This window comes from Rhinolophus hipposideros (genome assembly GCF_964194185.1).
Source record: "Rhinolophus hipposideros genome assembly, chromosome: 17".
NCBI classification, from domain to species: Eukaryota; Metazoa; Chordata; class Mammalia; order Chiroptera; family Rhinolophidae; genus Rhinolophus; species Rhinolophus hipposideros.
This window is the reverse complement of record NC_138063.1, coordinates 10,587,372-10,593,371: the sequence shown is the minus strand read 5'-3', so window position 1 is coordinate 10,593,371 and position 6,000 is coordinate 10,587,372.

The window sequence follows — 6,000 nt, the reverse complement described above, 5'->3', positions numbered from 1 at the left end:
CACAGTGTGGTTTCCCTCTTTGCCACTGGACATTTAATGCTTGGGAGACCTTACAGCCAGAGCGCTACGGGTGAAAGCAGAAAGGGTGCTGGGAGAAGGATTACTGAGAACTGATACTGTCTGTGTGAGTCTTAATGAAGCACAGTGTCATCTCTTCCATATGGCTGACTGCCTGAGTCACCAATTAAAGTCCAAGACTCCTGAGAGGTTAGAAGTCAGGAACCGACCATTTAGTCTCATTTCTTTTATCGTCTCTAATCCTTCTAGCATCATCAACCAAAGCTTTCTGGTAGAATTGATAGAACTGAAATGGTTCTGGAGGTCATCCAAATTTCAGTCACAACAATAACATACACAGTATGTCAAACAGAGAGTTTGCTAATCTTACATAAGCACAGTTAAATCTGAAAAGCAGGAGACCTATGTAGATAGAATCTTAATATCTGGACTTAGCTTACGTTTTTGTAAGTTAAAACTGTTTTCATGCCTTTTTTAATAGTGAGAAGTTGGAGACATGTAATGAAAAATCTTTAAAGTTGTAAATGTTGATGGAACACTTTAAGTACAAATATTACATGCAAGAAAAATAAACTTTGACTTGAGGTTCATAGCAAATTAAATATTTTTAAATATTTCAAGTACAGTCAGACTATAAAAGCAGTGTTCTGATGTGTAGATATGCTCCAAGATAAATGTGACAAGAGTATTGTGTAATTTAGATTATATTTGCTTAACTTGTATCCACATAGTTCCACCATAATTGGTTGAAAAAGTGAAAAATAAAATAAATGGTTTTCTACATCATAAACAAATTGGATGGCTTTTAATTGAATAGTTTTTTAAATGAATTAAAGAAATTCGTCATTTATTTTAGCATAATGTAAACATAATTTTTGTTTTAAAAGTCACTTTTTAAAAATTAATTAAATCTTTTATAACATCAGTTGAAATAAGAGTCTTTGGTATGTATTTCTCTCTTTATATAAAGGCTTATAACCAGCCCTCTAAAGTTGATAAGTAACACTTAAAAATTTTATAGAATTTATTTTTTTAATTCTTCCAAATCAGTTTTTTTTTTCCCTAAAGAAAGAATAGTGTTCTTGAAATGGCATTGTTTAGATCTAAATGATGGTTTATGTTTACACAGTGTATAAATTAAAATGTCCTCAAAGAACATGACTGCAGGCCACTCAAGTCACCACATACCAGCAAGGATCCAAGAAAGTGATAAAAGTTTACCCAGAATTGATAAGATTCAGGGCGAGTGATCCCTCTAACTAAGCTTACAAGGGACTGGTAAACCAGAATGTCAGTGTATTTATTTACAATGTGGGATATCCCTTTCTTGGGAATGGATTCTATATCTCCATTCTCCAGGGTATCTGGTTTCCTAGCATTAAGTCATGGGAAACTGAATTGCTAATCAAAAGGTTGTTGAATTTTGAATCAGGATCACAGTATGAACATTGCATGGTCTCAGAGATTTTTCCCAAGGGTGAGAGAAAAGCCCAAAGAACGAAGTCTTCTCTGGGACACAGTATGTCTTTCCAGTGATGGAAAACTCATATCCATCAGATACAATGGCTGTTTACATTGAAAACTTTGCATCAGCCTTAAATGCATTTTTGATTGCAAGCAGTGTCCTTAAATCGCTTTTGAAAGAAAGCAGATTTTAAAAATTAATGAAGATTGTTTAATTATAATGTACTCCCACAGAACACCATCCTCCTTGCACTTCACCATGGCTTTGTGTAGCTTGTTTCCAATATGTTTTGCACCCTTCCTTAGGAATGTTTCTGTCTGAGGATGACCTTGCTTGCATTTGGCTGTCTCCCAGGTTTCTTTCAGAACACGTTGACAAACTGACTCTTGGGACAATTCTGACTCTGCAAGCCATTACAAGTTGATTCTACCTAGTTTCACTCTCTAATTTTCTGAAAGGCCAATATATTGAGGTAACAAGTTCAGAAAATCAGTTCTCTATTACAAAAAAGATTTACAAATCTTATGATTCTATTTTATATCAGGGATGCCAAAAAAATGTATACAAGTGACATGTATTCATCTTTTGTTATCGGCATATATTGAATATTACAATTTTAATAGTTTTTTCCTTTCTTAAAATGTGTATACTTTTTTTTGGCACCCTCTGTATGTAGTTTTAAGGGACTTTAATATTTTGTCCCATTTACAAAACCAGTTAAACAACTTAAAATGTGTTAAACTGCATTCACATTTTAACATATTTTGTTTTGTATTTTATCCTATGGGTGTGTATTTATGATCTCCATTTTTTCCACTTTATTGTAAAAAAAGAAATCTCACCTAAAGAAAGGTGAAGTAATGCAATGTCCACCCATAAAACTTTCACCTAAATTTGCCGATTGCTAATATTTTGCCATTTTTGCTTTTATTTATCTATATATAATTTTTATTTTAAAAATAAATGATAAATAATCATGACATTTCAATCTTCAGTGCTTTTTCATGTGCAAGTGAAAATAAGGGACTTTTGGGATTTGTTGGCATATAATTGTTTGTAGTATTTTTGTGACAACATGGATGGACCTAGAGGGTATTGTGCTAAGTGAAATAAATCAGACAAAAAGACAAATACCATATGATCTCATTTATACATGGAATCTAAAGAACAGAATAAACAAACAGAAACGGACTCATAGATACAGAGAACGAATTGATGGTTGCTAGATGGGAGGGGGGTGTTGAGGGACTGGGTAAAAAAAGGTGGAGGGATTAAGAAATACAATTGATAGTTACAAAATAGTCACAGGGACATAAAGTACAGCATAGGGAATATAATCAGTTATACATAAAAGGGAATTTTTCTACATAACCACAATGTCATTATGTTACCTAAGAAAGTTAGCACTGATACAGTAACCATGACTAATAAGAAGCCCATATTCAATTATCCCCAAAACAGCTTTTAGAGTTTTTGTTTGTTTAATCCAGGATCCAATCATAGATTATGAATTGCATTTGCTTGTCATGTCTCTTTAGTTTTCTTTAATCTAGAACGGTCCCCTGCCTGTGTTTGCTTTCAAGACATTAATATTTTTGAAGATTCAGGCCAGCTGTCTCATATAAGGCCCCACAATCCAGATTTATTTCCTCATGATTAGATTCAGAGTAAACATTTTGGCGAAAATACTGCAAATAATGTGCACTTCCAATGACATCCATGACATGAGGAAAAATATTAGATTGTCCTGTTATTGGAAACGCTAATTGTGACCACATGGTTAAGGTGGTATCTCTCAGATTGATCCATGTAAAAGTACCTTTCCCCCTTTTAATTAAGTGAGGCATTATTTTGAGAACATGGGAATGTTTCACTTCCCAGCAACTTTGCACCTAGTGGTGAAAATGCCTGAATCAATTACTATTAATACATTTGGTGGTTGCAAAATGATACTTTCCTTTTAAATTTTTAGTTGGTATTCTTCTATAAAGAGCTTTCTCTGCACCCTCCTCCACCCCTTTTTCTTTATTTTTTTTATATTCTGGTACCATCTTATTCTTTCTGATACTCAAATTCTGCCAGATTTGGCCAGTGAGAGCCCCTTCATAAACCAATTTATAGCGTTTATTAGCTTGTGTGCTTTGGGCATCTCCCAGTCTTCCAGGATTTCTGAACCAACTGGCAGGAAGTCTGGGCTTCCTTGATTGGTTTCATGATCCAGATCTATTCACAGAGCTGGCAGGTATCCCCCACACCACATCGGGCCTTGGGGAGAAGGTTGGATTCTTGGGAAAAAAATAAGCTTCTTTTATGAAGGCAAAAGAGTAAGAGATGATGGGTTTAAGCTAGGTTGACAATCAAAAGCTCATCAATAATTTGATGCAACTGTTTATTTAAAGAAGTACATGAATTCAGCAAATTTTATCCCAGAGAATACTGCTGGAGTAGTTATTTTCTATCTAACAAGCCAAACTTACAGGACTTCAATTCCATGGGGCCCTAGAAAGCCATGTTGTATTTTTGGGGAGACAGCCCTTGCCTTTTTGACCAGTTGGGCAAAAGTCTATTTGCAGACAGACATCCCATAGAACCAGGAAAGGGCCTAATGTCATCCAGAGCCTTAATTTCTAACATAAGCAAGTAGCCTAAGGATTTTCCAAACCAATCCACTTTAGAATCAAGTTTTTTTCTGGACAGGCTTCCAAGATTTGGTGGATTTCAGGGTTTCTCAAAAGTTTAATGTGTAAGTGGGAGGACTTGGACAGCCTGGTCCCTCTAAGTCCTTCAGAACCCTTCTGACACAGGAAACCACTGTTCCAGGGAGACTCCGAATATAAGCCAACACTAGTCTTCCAGAAAAGGTACACATATGCGGCATGGTTCCGGGCTTATCAATGGGAATCCTGTCACAGCATCAGAACTGATACTTTCTCAAATCTATCTCAAATCTGTCTTGCAGGTGTTTTTGTAAACCTTACAGAAAATTTTTAAAAAATTTAAATATGCAACTAATTTTTTTCTTAAGTTGTATATCAATGAAAAATTTACCTGTGCTGTTTGTTTGTAAGGCCTTTAGAGCAGATTTTAAAATTGTAATCTTTAAAAACAATTTAATATTTAATCTCTCTCTTAAATTCATGATCTAACTAAACAAAAATGTGGGCTCTAACAAAAAAAAAAGTGAGGTACCTTAAACCCATGACAATTTAAATGATCAAAACTACGCACTGTGAGTACAACGGTATTGGATGCGTGTTGGTTGCTACCCCACCATCTCTGCTTGCCTTTCTCCTTTCCAACAGCCCTGGATATTTGGGGAGGGACACACGTGGTTCTGAAGCAGCTGACTCCACTTCTCTGGTTCTGGTGAATGACCAGGAATGGACATGTGACCTAAGCCGATTCAGTTAGAACGAATCTCAGGCCTAGTCCAGGTTTTGACACAGATGGTTTCTCTTCCCCGAATCACAGGGATTCATGTGACCCCAGGAGCTGACGGCAGTTACTTTTGGTTCCTGGAGTATTATTCATTCATTTATCCGGCAAATATTTTTCAACACCTGTGTTCTGGATGTCAAAATGAAAAATTAAGACATGGTCACTGACATGAAGATATTTATATTCTAATGGAGGAAACACACAGGGAGGTGTAATGGGAAAGGGTCACCATTTACAAAGACTGGGAGAACAAATTCTTGATACGGATCCAATTGGCTGCCTCAGGAGGTAGAGTGGCTGTATCTAGGTATCCTTTTCATGGAGTTGATATCATTATTAATCTGCTCTGAACAATCCAATTAACTGTGGTGTTAGTGAAATTTCTTGCAGCAACCCAATTGCAAAAGGGAATGTCTCCTCAACCCTCAATCACTGACTGGCTAGTCCCTTAATCCAAGATATAACTTTAACTTGAAATCAAGTCTTCTGACAACATATAAGTATTTGGACAGTAATGTCAATAATAACATCTTCCATTGTTAAAGAGGCAAATAAAACAAAGTGTATTTAATATGGATTAAATGTCACCTAGGGACAAGAGAAAATAGTACTTTCTGTCTTTAAAAATGTCTCTTATGGGATATATCCCTTTATGAAAGATTTGGATACAAACATATACCACCCACCTTCATTACCACAGTAACACTATTTTGCCCATCTCAATGATTTTACAGGGAATATATAGGTGGGCCGATTGGGAGGAATACCTTCCCAGGACATCTTACTAGAATCATCTGGGTGGTTTTTCCCAACTAAACACCTACACCTCATCCTGGGATTTCCATCTGTGCCCCTCCCTGAAAAGCACCACAGTAGTACGTCACTCCTACTGAAGTTTTTCTCTCTCTCACTTATGGTAGGGTGAGAAAAACATTGAGGTCCAGTTTAGAGTTGTAGTATGGAGAGAGGTCTCTGAATGTGTTGGGGAATATAGAGCAAATTGTCCAACTGATGGATGATAATCAGAATCATAAAATCATGTATATATGTCATGTGTGTGTGTGTAGCAGCTTTGAACA